This window comes from Schistocerca piceifrons, chromosome 6, assembly GCF_021461385.2.
Source record: "Schistocerca piceifrons isolate TAMUIC-IGC-003096 chromosome 6, iqSchPice1.1, whole genome shotgun sequence".
In the NCBI taxonomy this organism is placed as follows: domain Eukaryota; kingdom Metazoa; phylum Arthropoda; class Insecta; order Orthoptera; family Acrididae; genus Schistocerca; species Schistocerca piceifrons.
Window position 1 is genome coordinate 244,222,991 of NC_060143.1, and position 21,744 is coordinate 244,244,734.

A 21,744-nucleotide genomic window follows, 5' to 3' on the forward strand; every position below is an offset into this window, starting at 1 on the left:
TTAAGATTGTCATAGTCAGGTCGTAAATCAGTTCATGCAGTCACATGCGAGATTATTCAGCAACTTCACCTCATTTAGTAACTTTGCCAACTCAGAGTTTCAGTTTGAAAATTCATCTGAAATTTCATCACTGTAAACTTCAAATTCACCTAACTGTGTTTAATGTTTTGGAACTCCATTTGTTTTTGTAATAAACCCTACAGTACACTTAAATATTGAGTTACCATGAACAATCCATTTCATTTACAAATATTCTGTTATTTACCTTGTAAAGAAACTGGTTCTCTACTTCTAAAAAAAACCTTTTAAATAATAAAACATGACCTATACAAGGAATCTGATCATTACTGCTAGTCATGGACGAAAAAGAATAATGTATATTAGGTAATTCAGTACAATTATTATATAGATGCGATAAATCACTTTAACGGGGGGCCAAATGAACAATTAAAGTAAATATAATTCCAGTAAACCTGAAAAAGTATAAATAAATTATTTTAGGGGCCTACATAGACATCGCGCATCTGCTAGATGCCCACGAAATACGTAATTTTGTTTTAAGGCTGACAGCCAATGAGGAAATAGGTGCAATTTTCAAGCGATAATGGCGGACAGCATCAGCTGGTAATATACGTAATTTTATGCTAGCTAATTTTACTACACAAAAATAATATATGTACTCCCTCCAAAAGATGTTAGAAACAAACATTAAAATAAAATTATAATGAGCAGCAAAATGTCTGAGAATAATTTTGAAAGAAAATTCTTAATTGAACTTTAATTTAGCGGGTTTCCAACACTGTTAACAAGACGAAATAATGGAAAGAAAATTCATTGGGACTAAACAAAATTGAGTATTGTGACAGTATTTTTGAAATACTTAATTTAACTGCAATTGTCTTTAATTTTGAATTGAGAGAGAGCGTAATAATTTTCTTTTAATGTCTTAACTGTTGCTGCAGGAAGTGCGATGACGTCAGCGCTGGTCTGCGCGGACGATGTGTGAAGTGAATCCTGGTTCGCGGCGTGAAGATATTGATGGACCCTCCTGTTTCCTTAATATTCCAGTTACGGCGGTGGTCCACGTCTCCGTAGGAGTGGAATCAGCTGGCAGCACTGGCGCGATAATAATAGTTCCAGTGTGTGCGTTGTCGTTACGCGCGCGACGTTTTATTATTATAAGTTTATTAATCGCGCGGTGCGGGTAGGTCGGAATTATGCAATGTCTTTAGCATTTGAGATATATATCCGGTTTATGCCAATACTTCGTAAAGTTCTTTCACCGTGTTGCCACAGGAAATCAGTCACATGTGTTTCTCACTATAACAGTCCGTTGAACATCAGTTCAATTACGTCGTCGTCTTTAAGACAGTTTGGACGATATAATAAATGTTTCTTGATCAAATCACAGCACTTTCTTTTAGTTAACATTTTGATTTGTTCCACTTTCACGCAATTCTAACAGTTAGTGTCTCCACATAGCAATGATGTCTGGTTCATGGCTAATTATCACAAGTTCACATAGTTTGTAAAATCGTCACCGCAAACACTCGATATACTTTTCAAGTTTTACTGTTCACTTAATAATGCACAATCTCCTATTAACACAGCGGACGCACTGTAATTAATTGCTCCTCCGCGTAATGCCGTCTTTTACGCCAAACTTTGTCACGTTTTTCCACCGGCGAACCGACCACGTACCACAACTCGCACGCTCTCTGTCGATAGTCGTTCGCTCTCTCTCTCTGGCACAATACTTCTCCGAGCCTAACCAAAGATTCACAAAGCATATAGAACCAGAACATTGATATTCGTACAATACAAGATGTAAAACAGTAGCAAAATGAATGAAGAAACACTGTAACGAATTAGCAAATAAAAATAGTTTAAATAAATGATACATACGTACTGTAACAAGGTAATGCACAAAAGAAAAATAAATATTATAGACTTTCGGGGAAAGCAATGTCTTTACAACCTCACCTTCACGTTCTCTGCTAGGGACTAAATAAATAGCGTTAGTGAATCCATTGTATACATTAAATTCTGCACAGAACGTCAAGGGTGCGCTTCATTCATTATTAAATCAGAATCACTTCCACACAAGCTCGTTTCTTCAGCTAAAGTATCGTGTTACTGAGGGTTTTCGAAAAATTGTTCATACATACGGTTTGTACCACCTAAAAGCTGAGTTTTAATTGCAATGAAGGCCGCTTTATGGAAGAAGAAGTCAGTTAGTGTCTCAGCAGTGCACTGCTCCTACAATCTATTTCTCTCACGTATTGCGAGGCATTGAACCTGCAGCCACGACTGACAACTAAATCAGAGAAGAGATTTGCCCGTAACACCTCAAATGGCTCACAAAACTTTGTACATGGCTGCACGTTCAGAGACCGTGAATAGTTACAACTGAAAGAAAACAGCCCTCGGTCACTATTTTTATCGGATTAACCTGGTTTGAACACTGCTAGGAGTGTCTTCCTCAGAATTTAAATCAAAGAATGGTGTATAACATGGTCACAGAATTATGACTTAAAACATATGATACAGAATATAAGTACAGAATCATCGTGAAAGACTGGCAGTAATTATATGTCATTTATAAAATAATACATATACCAAAAGGCCATTGGTCAGAAAAAATTTTTCAACGGTATAAAGCCGTTATTCGATATCTGACTTCGGGTCTCCTTGTGTTAATTTGTTAAAAATAGTGACCGAGGGCTGTTTTCTTTCAACTGTCAAATGGCTCATTTCCTTGTCGGGAGCGAGTAGCAACGAAAAACTTCAAGACGCAGATGCAGATTTGGAACAAAACTGATTGCAACCTGTAGTTACTGAACCGGAACACGTGATGAATACAGATCTACATAAGTTTTCGCTTACGTCCCTCCAATGTGTTCCTCCATGGTGTAATGAGAGATTCGGAACGCTATGTGCGAAGACAAAAATTCACGTTAATATCGACTGACAGAAAAGTGGTCGGAAAACACAAGGGAGGTCTAAACGACTCGACCGACTTCGCTCTGCGGCACGCGTCGAGCCCGCAGAAGTCCTACGGAGCGATATCTTTGCCACAGGGTGATGTCGGTCAACTCCAGACGTCTTTCCTCTCCAGATGCGCATGCGCGCAGTCGACGAGAGCCTTCCAGTCGTGGCGAAGCCCGGGGCGGCCATCAAGTCCGCGTCCCCGGAGGCATTAGGAAATCCTATTCAGACGGACGGCGACGGCGGCGGCGTCATAGAAACACTTGTCGCTCGGCCCTGCCGGACCCCCGAGGCTTGCAGCGAAGAGTCACAGCCCCTTCGCCTCCCCGCCTCTCCCTTCTTTGCGTCTTCCAACTTCGTACGCTCTACGCTTCCCGCTTTCTCCTTTCTTCCCTTCCGATCTACATCCTCCTCCCACGCAGCGCCTCTGGGCACACGTCTCAGACGGCAGAGAACTCGATCCGTTAGCTTCTTCCTAGCGCCTCTAACTCGCTTTTCTCCGTCCTCCCCAGAGCGCCTGCCACTTTACTGGGAATGCTGAAATAATAATTTGCTGCCCTGGAAAGGCACTGGGCTTCTGTGTAGTTCATTTTGAAGAAATACTGCGGTTGGGATATTATTAGGCGACCAAATTTGACCTGAAGCTATAGATACGCTCCTCCTTGGAATCCAAGAGGATATGTACAACCTGAAATGAAATACAGTTGGTATTCTAAGAACTTACTCACAGATTTTTTTTTTTTTTTCGAGCTTCTCTTCTCTCAAACTTTCTTTCACCCTTTCCTTGCCTTGGAAGGCATATCCTTGACGCTGGTGCAATGGTACTTGAATTACCTAACCATTACGGCACCTCACCTCAACCTCTCGATACCAGCAATATTCTACTGTGTTTCTGTAAAATAGTTAACATGTTTCTGTGACAACATTCAGATTTGATTTCATTAATGTAAAGGTACTTCGATACACCGATATGTATATATTACAATGATATTATTCTTATGTGTGTTCTTTCTTTTGTCACTATGATCTTTGACGTACTTGTAACTCAGATTTTTGGGCGTGTAAGCGGTTATTAGAGAGTCAAGCTTTGGTCGTCATGTTAAAAAGACGCAAATTGTAGTCAGTTTATGAAATGTGAACTTTAACTGTGAGGAAGATATTTTCAAGTATGTTTTATATTGTGAAGTGATGTTTTGGAACGAGTTACGTGATACGGCAACAAAAGTAATAAAAAAGAAGTGTAACTTAAATTCAGAGTTCTGATTACTTTTTTGCATCACCATTGTCCTAACTTTCAAAAGTTTAATCTTCAAGAATGGTTTATGAAACACATCTATAGAACTTTTGAATATCGCAGAATAACACCTAGGCCTCTTTGCATCCGAGCTTGGAATCATCACTACCGACATTTTCGACGATTGAGCCATGAGTTCACAACGACACCAGCGTGGGAAACACGAAAAGATGAGTGCATAGTTTATCAATTATTTCAAGAAATGACTTTATTAACTGTGCTCTTATGGCACCTGCCACATAATATAACTTTGTTGTTGCCCTAAAATGCAATATTTAGCAGCGTGAGCAACACTACAGTCATGATTAATTTTTGACCTTTGTTGTGGTAGGGTTGTTAGACTGGGAACAGCGGCACGCATACGCCCAAGGAAACAGTATCAAAGTACTTCATTGCTCAAATTGTACATACCTTACACAATGCCGTCCTCTCACAAGTATTTGTGCACTCTTACACTATCATTTGCGACCACAAATTCAGAATTCTTGGGTATAGGTGTCCGATATCTTTTCACTACGTTCTATTTAGCCAACATATATTTTCTTTTACATGTATGCTGGGAATTCCTTTATTATATGCCTTTATTATATGTTAGCCCACTGGAGCAGATGCCTGTGGAAACATAAGTAAAAATATCCAAAAAGTCATAATTTCCCGATTTACAATGTGAACTTTGGTCAGTATCTGAGTTCACAAGACCTGTACCTGAGTAACTGTAGCTGCCTAGGTCTCAAGGCAAATACGTTTTCCAGTAATGTATGTTATTTTGTGTTAACTGTGGTGAGTGGTAATCAGTAAATGACCCATTTTGTTGCTTACAACACACTGCTTCCTAACATGAATAAATTGCTTTGATGGGAGAATTCAAAGTACTACGCAAATTTATTGCCGCGTAGCCACCGTAGAACAATGTTGTGTTTCATCGTGTATACTGTACATCACACACAGTACGTTTTCCTAGATATTTATCACAAGGAATCTGCTCCCGACGGATCTGCATGTAATACAGAAACGTCGCACGTCTATTTCGTGCTTCAGCTGAGTCATATTTATCCTAATAATTCATAAACAGATGAATACACTGTAATGACGTTTCCGTAATTTTAGTACCCAAAGACTGACGAAATTACTGTAGGTTTCATATTTGTAAGATTTTACTCACTGATAAAATACGACAATTACGCGTTATTTTTGTCGTACTTGTTCATGCCATTTGGTTACTCATGAAAATACTAATATAGCACATGCCAGCAATGATAAGCTTTTCACAAAATTTCCATGAAAACTCGGAAAATGTCAGCCCTGTTAAGCTATATTTACAAGGAAATTGCGCTCAAACCTTTGTCTTCAGCAGCCTTCTTTGTCTCAATTAGCAGAATGTTCAGCGTTACTTTTCAAAAAATTAAGTCTGTGGGCGGTTATATGATCTATTGGATGCCATTAAAGAATGTACTCGGTTTCAATGAAACGAAGATGCACAAACAAATCTGGAATCTCGAGAGAGTTTAGCGCCTAGGTAAATTACCTGTGAAGAGTCTTAAGTACACCGACTATTTCATAAAATATTAATTAACTGTAAATTTCAAAATCATATTTCATGCAATGTTATGTGTTGCGAGCCGGTAGTTCTAATTAATTTGAAAAATAAGTAAATAAACCGTCTAATGAGAATCGGCTGTTATTTGCATCATATTCACAATTAATGCGAATTAATCGCTGCTAACCACTTCCGCGACAGGAAGAACAACCTCCCACTACTTCCTTCATCTGCGTAAATACATTGTCGAATCACAAATTTAGGCAACATTGTCCATAGGAGAACAACGATCTGCTGGAATAATTTGGTTAAAATAACAGGCTACAACGGAATGATGTTTATTTATTGTGACCGATTTCTGCGTTAAGTTAAAGTCATCTTCAGAAAGAACTCCCTGAAAGGGCAGGTGTAGCAAAGTTACAGAGAGTACTACAAAGTAGGGCGTTACTAGAAAGTACAGAAGTGATGTAATATTTATCCCTAGGGCTGGTGATGGCGGCTGCACAGCTGTTCTCGTAGTAGCACCATCCCTACTGCGACTGATGGCCGTAGAGGCCCGGGTAAAATAGCATGCGATATCCGCGCTAAATACGTATTACCTCAGCACCAACCAATGGCAAACGCTTACCAAAAAGTTTAATGTTGATTTTTATGAAATTTACAAACACGGTTCTCGTAGGTCACGTACGAATATGTAGGATCATCAGACAAGTAGTCTTCATACGTCAAAAATAGCAAACTAACAGAATGAGTAAGGAAGCAGTGTCACAACTCAGATCGGTATCTTCAACGACGATTGTGTGGACGAATAATAACAAAGGGTGCTGGAAAACGGTAAAAAATTGGCTTAATATGAAGCAAATAAGACAAAGACATACTAGGTACTAAAAGGGAAATAAAAAGAACACAAAATGCTGCAAAATTGTTACATAGTACGTTCTAGTGATGCAATAAGCAATAGATTAGATGCTGTTGACAGGGTGACATATTGACAAAAAAATTCCAGCTAGAAAAACAGAAAACCACAGTTAATAATGCCGATATTGGCCATGGTAACGGCAGAAAGAAGATACCCTCAATGACTACTAAGTGGACGTTTCATGGCATGGGCTGCTGGAAACATAAGTACGTATATGACGACGCGCCGTTATGAACCTATCCAACGACAAAAATTGAATAAAAGTACAGAGGTCAAATTGGTCTCAGTAGCATTGAGGTACACTATGGATATGTAGTAATTTACAGGAATGGAAAGGTAAAGGAGTTAAAATCATAAAGAGCGGCACCGCTAGAGATTAATCTTGATGATCACAAAGTAAAGGGTAAAAAGAGTGTGTGAGAGAGAAGGCTTATTCGTAACATAAAGTAGTGATAAAATACATGTCATGTGTTAATAAAAATAATATTATAGTTTGATAGTCACGAAATAAAAATAATATGCAACGCAAGGTAAGAGTCACAGATCAAAAGAGGAAAGAGCAACATCCTTAGGTTCAAAGATATTCTCAAACATATCGAAATATGTTTTGTCTCAGGCTTCTATGTGTTCATTAAAAAAGAGGTGTCGGGTCATTTTTCTGGTGAAAAGTAGCCCCATGTTCTTACAAAGTATCAAACAGAAATCATTTTTGGGCATTATGTAGGATTTGTAGATCGAGTTCTATGTCACGTTTCGAATGTTTATCCTTGGTCAGATGCTGTTCAAACAGTGATCTGTTAACCGATGTACCCACCGCATGCTCTTTAAATCTTGTTTTAAAACGCCTAGAAGTCTGCACATTGTATATATGATGGCAATCATTAGAAGTTCCTTTATATATTTAGACCTTGAGAACGGAAATTTGGAATTTTCCAACAGTGTTTAAATTTATTTAATAGGATATTTGTAGCATAGAGCGCTGATGGTATGTCACTACTTTGAACCCTTAACTCACTATGTCTGGTCTCTCAGACCGCGCCAGAATTTTCCAAGTCGCTCTCGTAGGTTAGTTATGGTGCAACGTTTTTATACACCACCTACCCTCTTTTAATCACCAGCCCTACAAATTATTATTGTCAGTTGCGTTATCGCCTTAATTGATTGTTGTTAAAATGGGTTATTGACAGGCGATGGAGTCTCCTAGACCGCGCCTCGTGAACTACGCACCTGCTTTCGTCAGTTCAGTACAAAATGTGTTCACAAGAAGGTGACAATTTTACACACCCTAAGTTCGATGAAATTTTTAGTCAGTGGACGGAGAATGATGTCAATCATATAGAGCAAGAAGTAGACGAAGAAGACAACGATTTTTCAATAGCCAGTTATCACAATTTTGCTAGTGAACAAGAAGTCCATTCAGAGGAAGAACTTCAGGACAATGGTGATGAAGACCTTTCTGTTTCTCCAAAAAAGTACTTAGTGTTAGTTAAAATTAAATGTGTTCTGAGTAGTGATAAAGGAAGAAGTAGATCTCAGTAGTGAATATTAATTTTGCAGCATTTCTTTTTCTGGATATCGTGTTCATATTTTATATGGAAGTTTAAATCCCGGAAATTACTTTCATACGAAAATGTGCTTTCTACGGAGATACCATAATTTTTTTGAACGTAAAATTCAGTTCGCTAACAGTTCGTTTTGTGTACGATTGCAAAAGCTGCACAAAATTGTGTGATATTTGCTTGATACAGAACTAAAATTAACAAGGATTAATTAAAACACTGATATATTTGTAACCATAAACGTTATATTACATAAATCAAATTTTCAAATTATTTGTGAGTTAAATCTTGGTTTAAGAGTAGAGGTCTCACAGACCATACCTCGTTCTACATGTTACAGAAAAGTCACGTCGGAGTTAAGGCTTAAACAGGCTGTTGGCCCAATCAGAAACAGTTTTCATGTAGACCATTTTGGAGAAATACTTTATAGTAGTTACCTGCGGTTCTTGTGATCGTATTCTATGGAAGAGAATATCGACCAGTTTAATAACATAACCATTAGAAGCAGCAGTTTCTTTGACAACACAAAACTGTCGTTGTCTTTGATATGAAGAGAGTTGTAGCTTATTCATTCCATTTAAAACTGTACAGGAAAAGCTCTTTTACATTTCTTCGGATTACATGACATGGCATGTACAACTGCATCATTTGTTGTAAGTTTTCTGTATATAGCAAATGTGTGTTGGCCTTTACTACCAGAATGGTTTAATCCAGAAAATTAGTAGTTTCATCATTCTCATGTTCAACAGTAAAAACGGGGTTTGGATGTATATTGCTCAACCGTACGGTGACAGATTAAATAAATTTCAAGTTCGCACCTTACATGAAAGATTTTATACATCGTAACAGGAAGGCGAGTATGTCACCTGACATACTTCGGCGAAAATGAGCAGATTTGCCAATTAAAATGTACAGGGATGACACTCAGTCAATGGTATTATGACACCGAAACTAAATCTTGCATGTGCGTGAGCAAGAAAAGAAAAAAGCTGCTGGAGGAAACGTTTTAGTTTGGGAGCAGAGCAGATGTGACTTGTGACATGACGGCCTGAGTACAACGGAACACTTTTAAAGCAACCCGTGGTGGGGGTGGGGTGGAGGGGGACACAAAAAACGTGCTGGGTGACTCATCAAAGAGGGCAGGTACCGGGCCAGTGGCGAGATACAGAGAGAAACTTTAGAAAAGCTTAGGGACTGATGACCTTAGCAGTTAAGTCCTATAAGATTTCACACACATTTGAACGTATGTAGATGGTACACTTATTTGATTGCCCTGGGGAATAAATTAGGGATTTCATTGATACGTTGAACAATATGCACACAAACATTGCTTTTACTATTGAGCGTGACACTCGTGAAATTATCAAGTTTCTGGATTTAACAGTCTACATTACTGAAGGATCTCATGCATTTGGTGTAATGTAAAAAAACTACAACAACAGATGCAATAGTTCATGTTAAGTCATGTCATCTGAACAAATATAAAAGAGCTTTTTCTGTACAGTGTTAAATGGAATGAATAAGCTAATTCTCTCTCTAGATCAAAAACAACGAGATATTTCTATTCTCAAACAAACTGCTGTTGATAATGGCTGTGATATTAAAATGTTCGATACTCTCTTCAAAAAATACAGTCACAAGAACTGCAGGTAACTACTACAACGTATTTCTACAAAGTGGTCTACATGGAAACCGCTTGTGATACGACCAACACCCTCTTTAAAAGTGGTGACATGCCATCAGTGCTCTCCGCTACAACTATCGTATTAAGTAAATTGAAACACACTGTAGGTAATTCTAAAAATCCGTTCTCGTTCAAAGATATATAAAGGAACTTCTAAGGACTGCCATAAGATATACATTGTGCAGACTTGTAGGAGTTTTAAAACAAGATTTAAAGAGCTTGCGGTGGGTACATCGGTTAACAGATCACTGTTTGAACAGCATCTGACCAAGGATAAACATTCGAAACGTGATACAGAACTCGATCTACAAATCCTAAATAATGCCACAACAGGCTTTCTGAATACTTTGTAAGAACTTGGGGTTTCTGTTCACCAGAAAAAATGACCCAACACTTCTTTTTAATGAACGCATAGCAATCTGAGACAAAGCATATTTCGATCTGTTTGAGAATATCTTTGAACGCAAGTAGGTTGCTTTTTCCTCTTTTGATCTATGACTCCTACGTCGCCTTGCGTCTTATCTTTATTTCATGACAATCAAACTATAAGACTGTTTTAATTAACATGTTACATGTTATGAACAAATCTTCTATCTCACAAAAAAATTTTATCACTTTCTTTGGAACCATCCAGATTAATATGTACCAATGTATATTCTTATCGTTGTATCTCTTTATCTTTACACCCCTATAAATTAGTACATAACCATAGTGTACCTTAATGCTGTTAGTACCAGTTTGGCCTCTGTACTTGTATTCTGTTTTCGTCGTTAGATTGGTTCATAGCGGCACGTCGTCATATTTGTATTTAGGTTTTTTAGCAGCCCATGCCATGAAAACGTCCACTCTGTAGCCGTTGAGAATATCTTCTTTCTTCCTTTGCCATTACCAAAATAGGTATTACTAACTGCAGTTTGTCATTTTTCTGTTTTTCTAGCAGGAATTTTTTGTTACCACAGCACCTTGACAACAGCATCTCGTCTAGTGCTTAATATATCACTAGAACGTACTGTGTAACAATTTTACAGCGTTTTGTAGTTTTTTTGTAGTTTTTGCTTCATATTACACCAATTTTTCAGTCGCACGTTGTCACATGGTAATGGTGATTAACAATTTCACAGCCGGCCGGTGTAGCCGAGCGGTTCTAAGCGCTACAGTCTGGAACCGCGCTACAGCTACGGTCGCAGGTTTGAATCTTGCATCGGGCATGGATGTGTGTGATGTCCTTAGGTCAGTTAGGTTTAAGTAATTCTAAGTTCTAGGGAACTGATGACCTCAGATGTTAAGTCCCATAGTGCTCAGAGCCATTTGAAGAATTTTTGAATAGTTTTTCTGGATCCTATGTTATGATTCGTCCACACAATCGTTGTTGAAGTTACCGACTTGGATTGTGACACTGCTTCCTCTCTCATTCTGTAGGTTTGCCTATTTTTAACGAATAAAGCCTGCTTGTCTGATGATCTGCAATATTTTCACTTTTTCATATATTCGTACATACCCTGCGAGAACCGTGTTTGCAAATTTCATATAACATCAACATTTAACTTTTTGTGAAGTGTTTGCCATTGGCTTGTGCTGAGGTAGTCTGTAATTGTCACGGATATCGCACGCTATTTAACCCGTGGCTCTACAGCCATCAGTCACAGTTACGACGAGAATAGCCGTACAGCCGCCATATGGATAAATGCTACATCACTTCTGTATTTTCTTGTAGCGCCATACATTCTAGTAGTCTCTTAGCTTTACTATTCCTACCCTTGCAGGGCCCGCATTATGGAGATGACTTTAACTTAAAGCCGAAAGCGGTCTTAATAAATAAATATCTTAATGATACTGACTGTTATGTTAACCGCATTGTTGGCTGATGTTAGTATTTCTGCATTCAGTTTCTGCTGATTCAGCTACCCTTCATTTCGATTACGTGTGTTTGTACAACGGTTACGAGATATTTGGTATATTTGCCGATTACTCGCTGGTCAATTTCGATATCCCTCTTCTGTATGAGAAGGATTTAAGTTCCAGAGGCGATCTTTGGAAAGAGTATCTCAGCCAATAAACGCCTAGGGCATGGTAGTGCCATGTGACAGCATAGTATTTGAAAGCACTTGCTAGGCGGCAGTTATAATTTGGCAGCTGCAAAGAGTTAGTTGCACTGGATCAGTTGTACTGAGGCAGTCAGCCTGTTGTTGACAGAGGTATGCAGTCCTAAGTGAACTGGTCATGGAGTTACAGTGTTAACCGTTGCTGAGCTGGTTTGCTCGTAAAGTGCACATTATTGTGATTTGGAACGAGCAGCCAGCGCTGAGCGCGAAGAGATCGGTTGGAAGTTGTTTCTATCAGTCAGGGTGTGTTCTAACAATTGTGATGTCACTCAGTTGAAGAAAAGATGTTCGTGATATTTGTATTGGTACTGAGAGTGGCTGCAGTATTAGTTTTGAAAGAGTGAGCTACATATTTTTTTTTTAAATTTATTTTGACAAGAACAAGTTGATGAGAAGAAAACAGTCGTTGTTGTGATGTTGACATTATTGTTTATTTATTCACCAGTGATGCATGTTTCACCTAATCCAATGCATCTTCAGTGTTCCTGATAAATGTTGATAAGCAAATTATGGATATCCATGATGAAACATCTGCAAAAATAAACTGAGCTCGGCATGCGCAAGAAAAGTAGTTCAAATGGTTCTAAGCACTATGGGACTTAACATCTGAGGTTATCAGTCCCCTAGACTTAGAACTACTTAAACCAAACTAACCTTAGGACATCACACACATCCATGCTCGAGGCAGGATTTAAACCTTCGACCGTAGCAGCGTCGCGGTTCCGGACTGACGCGCATAGAACCGCTCGGCCACAGCGGCCGGCAAGAAAAGTAGTAAAGGCAAATATATTTTTCCTGACATGTGCTAAAAGTAAAACATTCCATAACTTTACCGAGACGCGTAATGTGGTCCAGTGAATACAAAGGAGGATCAGACCTTTACCGTGAACCTGGTTGCAGGATGCAGAATGATGCTTCCAGTATGTTCACTATTTGACACATTGTTCTTCATACACACGTTTCCTCAACTGTTCCTTTCAAAACTCTGTCTTTGCGTAGTTTATCTGCCAGGTAAATGGGAATGAGCGTTTGGCGTCATTGGCCGGGAGGCCCCTTACGGGGCAGGTCTAGCTGCCTTGGCGCAGGTCTTATTACATTCGACGCCTCATTGGACGACCTGCGCGCCGGATGGGGACGAAATGATGATGAAGACCCTGAGAGGAGAAAATCCCCGACCCAGCCGGGAATCTAACCCGGGCCCGTAGGGCGGCAATCCGTCACGCTGACCACTCAACTATCGGGGCGGACATTTGAATGGTTAATTTTTAGAATGCTTTGATAGTACTGTATCTCATATTCTTCTGATTTCTCCTTCTCTGAATCTAGAAGTCCTGTATCATTTATATGCAATGCTGTTCCCAGACGTATACTTTCAGGAACATCTCCAATTCCATATCAATGTTCTGTCGTCGTAGAGCTTCATTTTACTGACAAAATCTTCCTGCACACGGGCCAGTTAACTTCGTAATCTTCCTTGGTCAGGCATCCTGTATAATCTTACTCGATGGATCGCAGAATTAATAATCATTAAAGTTCAAATAGTAATATTAGTAGTAGTATTTATCAGCCACGAATTACCTATCTCTATTTGTACTGAAAATGTTGTTATCATTAAAACTTCCATTCCTCATATTACCTACTACAATATTACGAATGCGTTATAATTTCGTTCTCACTTCAATTATTTTAGTCATAGTTCACCTTAGAATCATTCGTAAAAGGTGTCTGAATGTAGTTAAGGAGGGATCATGTTGTTGTACCCGATAGGATGCTTCAACAAACGAATAAACATTTTAAATACTTTGGCTTCCCCAGCCGGTGTCAGTTCAATAAAATCCTTCTGGCATATATGACTAGTGATGGGTCAATGAACATGAGTGTCTACAGACTATGTTATTGTATGACATGTAAATATGTGTGCTTGCACTATGTAACAGCATCACCAATGTATTTAATAGTAATGACAACGACACATAAATGTGTCAGCTCATTTTAGGTTGACATGGACTAAAAGCCATAACATCTTCGCTTGATAATGGCCTAAGGCCGAAATTGCAATCGTGAAATAAAGAAAGTGTTACAGTCACTGGCGGAAATATGATGTCTTTTATAAAGTTCTACATGACTGTGGATCCCAGGCATAAAATGTTAAAAAAAATCATTCTGGGTATACTGTCGCCTGACCTCCTAAAATACTTAAAATTCTAAAATGCTTATATACTTAAGAAATGCCACTCATTTTTGTCTTTTGAGGTTGTTAGGAACGGGATATACTGATGCACACACTGCTCAGATAAAACAGACTGTGCCTGAGGAAGGCATCTGAAACGTGAGCAGAACGTCGTTTATTTTAGTATTTTAAGTATTTAATAATGTGGCAGTACAGCGAGGAGTGTTTCAGTGAGACTAAGTGTTGGTTCCCGTGCTAGGACGTTCCAGTCATCTGACGGGAAAGCGCCTTTAGCATGTCGGAACGCCTGTACTCTCCCCAGTGTGGTGTCTGCTTGCCAACAGCGGCCCGGGGCTTCATCAGCAGCAGACGGATAGCGCGGCGTGATTCCGGCCACAGCTGTCCGTGGCGGCCAACTGCACGCCTCTAATTACTCACTCTTACCCTCTTACCCCCCCTCCCGCCCCTCCCTAACCCACCCCATTCCGCAAGTCGGATCCCCTATCCGCTTAACCAACGTAGCGAAACCTCGAGTAGCTTAGTGTTCACCAGAAACGCAAAGCACCAGTGCTAGCTCGACTTCCGTGCTCTCAATAGCTGTGGTCTTAACGCATATGAATGCCTCTCCTGTCTCTTCCGACAGAGATGGATGTAAGTTGCGAATGAGTCACTTGTGTGAAATATGTTGACGTAACGAAAGTCCCTCGCAAATTTCCTATTCCATGTTGGTATCAAAAATGGTTCAAATGGCTCTGAGCACTATGGGACTTAACTTCTGACGTCATCAGTCCCCTAGAACTTAGAAATACTTAAACCTAACTAACCTAAGGACATCACACACATCCATGCCCGAGGCAGGATTCGAACCTGCGACCGTAGTGGTCGCGCGGTTCCAGGCTGTAGCGCCTAGAACTGCTCGGCCACTCCGGCCGGCTATGTTGGTATTTGTGGTATTTAGCAACTGCTTCTCAAATGGCACGAATGTAAACATTATAAAGATACCGAACATAATAATACATTGAAGCACCAAAGATACTGGAATAGGCATGCGTATTCAAACACACAGACATGTAAACTGGCAGAATACGGCGCTGCGATCGGCAAAGCCTATATAAGACAGTAAGTGAATGCCGCAGTAGTTAGATCGCTCACTGCTGCTACAGTGGCATGTTATCAAGATTGAAGTTAGCGATGGGGCACCGCAACTCCGGGGTAAAGATGAACTGGGGACTTTCCATTACGACCATATCACGAGTGTACCATCAATATCAGGAAGCGGGTAAAACATCGAATCTCTGACATCACTATGGTCGGAAAAAGATCCTGCAAGCACGGGACCAACGACGACTGAAGACAATAGTTCAACGTGACAGAAGTGCGACCCTTCCGCAGGTTGCTGCAGGTTTCATTGCCGGACCTTCAACAAGTGTCAGTGTGCGAACGGTTAAGCCAAACATCATCGATATGGGCTTTCGTATCCAAAGGCCCACTCGTATACCGTTGATAACTGCACGACACAAAGCCTTACGTCTCACCTGGGGTCGTCAACACCGACATTTGATTTGGTGTGGGGCGTAAGCAGTTGGAATGATATGAGATCCTTGATACGACTAAATACGAGTCCGACAGGTGACACGTGCGTAATCATCCTGTCTGATCACCTGCATCCATTTACGTCCATTGATCATTCCGATGGAAGTGGGAAATTCCAGCAGGACAATGCGACACCCCACACATCCAGAATCGCTACAGAGTGGCTCCAGAAGCACTCTTCTGAGTTTAAACACTTCCGCTGTCCACCAAACTCCCCAGACATGAACGTAACTGAGCGTATCTGGGATGCCTTGCGACGGGCTGTTCAGAAGATATCTCCAACCCCTCGCACTCTTACGGATTTATGGACAACCCCGCGGAATTGACCGTGTCAGTTCCCTCCAGCACTACTTCAGACGTCAGTCGAACTCATACGACATCGTGTTGCGGCACTTCTGTGTGCTCGCGGGGGCCCTACACGACATTAGGCAGGTGTACCAGTTTCTTCGGCCCTTCAGTGTATAACGTGCGATAGTAATTACCGTTACAGTGTCATACTTATAAAGATAGCAAGGCTAAGTGCATTACTACATGCTTATTCGATATGTTTTATCCGACTACAGACAGTATAAACAGTATTTAAAGGTTTCATCCAACCACCATTCCGAGAATAAATGAAAATAGAAATTGACTACGGTGACCTAAGAAAAAGTGTAAACTACAGGTTGTTGTACACATGTGGATATTCAAGGGTCGCCTTCTACGTTTCTTTCACAATGCATAACAAAGAGTTTTTTGTGCCGATCTTGTTTGTTTCTCAAAACATTGACCTTTAGAATGCAACCCCTGACAAAATAAATGAAGCACCCAGAACATATGGTAAGATGTCGATGTAACTTCGTAAATATACACACCATTGGCAGGTATTTAGGCTATTAGAGCTGCAATTCTCTCACATGCATAGAATGGCTACTAAAGGACATTAGCGTTCTTCGTATCCAATACCGTTATCAAGACTAGTGTGGTAATAAAAGGGTTTTAACAGCATGGGATGTAGAGTGATCACTATAAACGGCTCAGAGATGTCAAAAAAATGGTTCAAATGGCTCTGAGCATTATGGGACTTAACATCTGAACCTAAGGACATCACACGCATCCATGCCCTCGGCAGGATTCGAACCTGCGACCGTAGCCGTTGCGCGGTTCCAGACTGTAGCGCCTAGAACCGCTACGCCACATCGGCCGGCTCAGAGATGTCAAGTACTCGTGTTATCGACACCTGGCAGAGTTGTCAGTCTTCATTCGACCAGCTTCTCGAGTCGATCGATGTCGAGATTTGTGGGATTTTTGGATGCCATATTGGCCCGAAGTTGGACTACATAGAAAAGAGTGGGCAGGGGGTACTAGTTGTGAAGGCTCCGGTCGACCACGTCTGCCAATCACAAGACGGAACGGCGTATTGTGCACAGTACACGTTGTGGCCCCTTCACACGTGCACTTGTCATCCGAGAACTGGTACTGAGTCCCTGCAACGTTTTGTGTCATCCCCCCAACATTAGTCAGAGACCAGCAGCAGCCGGGCTGTTACCGTTCCACGGGTGGCCAGCCCTTAACATCGCAACACAAACGGCTGTCTGAAGTGGTGCCGCGTCCATGCAACGTGAACTTCTGATGAATGGCATCGATTGTGTTCATCGATGAATCGCGTTTCCACCTTACTACAGATGAGCACCGTCGACGAGTCTGGCGATGCCCTGGGCACAGGTACCATTGTTTTGGAGACCCACAGTGGTGTTAGTCCAGGCATCTTGTGTATGGAGCAATCAGGCAAGATTTCAGGTCATGTCTGACAGTGAGTGAGGGAACTCTGATGGCACAACCGGACATCCTGTGTCCTCTTGTGTTACCTCTCATTAGCCACAACCTTACAACAAGGACATCCTGTGTTCTCTTGTGATACTTCTCGTTACAAACAACCTTGCAACATGGGCATCCTATGTCCTCTTGCGTTACTTCACATTAGCCACAACCTTACAACACAGGCATCCTGTGTCCTCTTGTGTTACTTCTCATTAGCCAGTATTGTGGTGTCACTTTTCGATAGGACAATGCTTGTCCACACGTGATACCTGTCCCTACGAACTGTATATGCGATGAGGTACTCCCTCGATCAGCAACATCCTGTCCCTGATAGTTCGCAGGTCAACTACATCCCATGTATCAAGAACAAATGGCAACAATCGTGGACCAGGTTGCCTCAAAAGAGGACACAATTGCTTTATGACATCCTTCCGAAACAAACCAGTCCATGCATCCACGCCACAGGTAGTGCAACGTCATAGAGACAAGAATGTTTATACTGCGAAGATGTTTGCAAATTTGTCTTGGTTTTATAATTACGAAAATAAAGTGGTACTACCGCTAGGGTTGTGAAGTCTCATTCCCTTTCCTTCTTTCCTTCTGACTGCTTCAGTTTTCCTGTCAGGAAATGTATGCACACATTTGCTTGAGTTTCAGACAGTTCTGGAACCTTTTGTCGACACTGATGTTGGTTCGTCGGAACATGGCTGTATAGAATAATTCAAAGCTTCTAGAGATGACGAAAATTGGTTGAGTGCGTCGTGAGTGAACTACTTCATTAGATTTCTGCTTGTCTGGGAAGACTGAAACAATTCATTACTGTTTACTTTCAGGGTCGTAAGAATATATCAAAGTCTCCTCTCTAGTTAACGATGTTCTACACGGATTTTACAATTGCGGCAGTTTAATTTCCTGAGATTCGGTACTAGACTATTTCAACCCTTCGGTCAAATTGTATGAAATTCATCAGGAACAAATCGTTTTGAGACCTATCTGTTCGTGTAAAATCGGATGTACTGCAGCCTCTGATATTCTTTTGGATTTACGTACAGTGTGTACCAAAAATCCGCCGACGAACTTTCAGAGGTGGTAGCATGGAACAAAATAAGGAAAATCTGACTGCAAAACATGGGCTTTAAATTGCATACCTTAAGATTTAATTGCAGTTGTCCTTCTTTGCTAGTATGAGACACATCTCTTCTACTTCAGAGTTATGAGCATTTGTTCATTTTCACCACTGCTAAACACATCTCTTCTACTGAGGAAGTGGCCACAGCTCTTAGAGTAAAAATTTTAGAGACCAAGTTTACTGATCTCTTTCTCTTGTTTTTGCCCGTATTATCGCCACACGCAAAATACGGAAAGCAAAAGAAAAATATATAAATACATTTCTTGCAGTAGAAGACGTATGTTTCACAGCAGCGAAGATATAAATGTGCTCTCAGCTCTGAAGATATGCATTTCAGAGCTCGTGTTTATTGCAATTTTTTTTTTCTTGTTTTGGTCCATATTAAGTGCTCTGTATGTTTGTCGGTGGAGTTCTGGCTAAGCCTATATATTTGAGATAAGTCATACGTCGATCTAATTCTTAGATGTCACGGGAAACATCGATCTGTTTTCGAGCAAGACTCAATTTGGACGACTTTCAGTAAATACTACGCCAACAAAAACACAACCAACCAAAATTCTGCAGTCCAACGGTCGGTTCTGATGGCAATTCATTTACGAATATCCTAATAAATCATCAGGTGAAATGTCTGTCTTTCACAACAATTTTTCTTTAAATGCCTACAATAAACAAACTACCCGGTATATTTTTTAGCTGCCATTGTTTTAGGGTAGGGCAAGTTCCGAAACAATAGCAACTTCACATCAACACGTCATAAACTTTTTAGAATTGTAAAAGGCGACAGTAGTAATCCCAAATCTCTAAGATGTGGAAAACTGGCAGCTGCTGGTTGTACCGTGCAGGGTATCCTCATATTATTTGTCGGTGATGTCACAGGATTACAGCCTAGGTGCGCCATACATGTCGACCGCACCACGTTGTATTTAGAAGTCGATCTGTAGGTGACATACAATGTTACACTGACTCAATGATAGCAACCTTTCCTACCTTAGCGGCTGAGGAAAAAACATGTCCGAGTGCCAGGACGAGGAGCCGGCTACTGTTCCTGATACTATCAAAACAGGAACCCTAGTAGGAAGACTGGGCTCTAAGAACTGGTGAGCCTCCTAAGGCCAGTTTAGCTGCTGTGTGAAAGTCCAACGTGGAATTCGAAGTTGCAAGCTACACACCCTTATTTTATTTTATTTATTTATCTCTGTATCTTTTTCACGGCTTGTTTCAGGGTAGTAGCTCAGTGGTCAAACGCTAATCCTGGACACTGCCAACATGGTCCCATCGTTAGTCATAGAGAGCTGAGTCCAACTATGCCTACTGACGATGCTAGATTCCTGATCGACAGCTCGGCTGTAAACGCGAATGAGAGCCAAAGAAAGGGATATGACTCCGAAAGTAGTCTCTGGAAAATGAACGTGATAAATTTAATAAACGTAATAAAGTGGAGCTGTTATCCTTCTGTTTCCAAAACAAATAATTCGCTTGCTACAGATCCGGAAACAGAATTCACTTTCACAAACAACGGAGCAGATTATTGAGTCCAACGTGGTCTTCAGCGAAAGATGAAGAAGCGATTCGTCGTTAGCTCATTGTCCACAAGCGCAGATCAATAAACTCCTGTTTTGAGACCAACAACGTGTGTCTCTCCCTTTCTCTCTCTCTCTCGCTCTCTCTCTGTCGAACTTCGCTCACTTTTCGCTTTTTCAGAAAATATCTTTGAAGTGTTGTGTTAAGCAATGCTGAATCCTTCCGACTAAAAGATTTCCTGGGTTTTATAGAGGTGAAAAAAAAAACGGTTCAAATGGCTCTGAGCCCTATGGGACTTAACAGCTGAGGGCATCAGTCCCCTAGAACTTAGAACTATTTAAACCTTACTAACCTAAGGACATCACCCACATCCATGCCCGAGGCTGGATTCGAACCTGCGACCAAAGTGGTCGTGCGGTTCCAGACTCATGCGCCTAGAACCGCTCGGCCACACCGGCCGGCATAGATGTGGAGATTGGAGTTTAGTGTTTATCGTTCCATCGACAACGAGGTCATTAGAGGCGGAGCACAGGGTCGGATTAGGGAAGGGGGAATTGCTTGAACAGACTTAGGGAAATCTCGGGAAACCTTAATCAGAATGACCGGACGCGGGTTTGAACCGTCATCGTCCTGATGCGAGTCCAGTGTGCCAACCACCGCGCTACCTCGCTCGGTCTGGGTTTTGCAGAAACAGGAACTTATCAAAGCAACTTTTTAAAGATTCAACAATGATCTAAAAGCGGGATGGTTATTTGTATAAAGGCGATGTTGCTGTTACCTGGGATAGTGTGCGTTAAATACGAGGGTTGGGACATTAATAGTGGCAGCTATTTATTCACAAATGATACAAAAGAGCCACGTGTATGCACCTGTTACAGTCCTTCAAAGTAGTCACCAGTGTTGTGCAGAACCCTTTGCCAGCGATGTGGAAGGCGTAGTATACCGTTAGGAGAGCCTGTTCTGTTGATGGTGCGAATGGAGCGGCAGCGGTCAATTGCCTGTCGAATCTCTGGAACAATTCTGAAGCGAATGCCACGAAGCCATAACTGAAACGCCAATCCAACAAATGGCGTCATTATGGGTCGCCGCGGAAGTCAAAGTGCGTCAGAGCCCCAGTATGGTGAAAGTTATGGTGATTCTCGGGTGCGACTGTGATGGTGCTATCCTCACACATTACGTTCCTCCATGGCATATCATCAGTGCACAATATTACAGTTAGTTTTTGGAGCGTCACCTGCCGCCAGCTTTGCAAAGAAGGAGCGACACTTTCTGCGCAACCCACCAATCATTTTGCGCGACAAGGCGCGGGCGCACACAGTGCAAGCTGCGGCTCCTCTGTTCGGTCAATGTGACTGGGAAGTACTGTACTATTCACCATACTCCCCGGACTGAAGTACTTGTCACTTTCATTTTTGATTCGGAAGATGAAGGAACCACTTCTTGTCAAT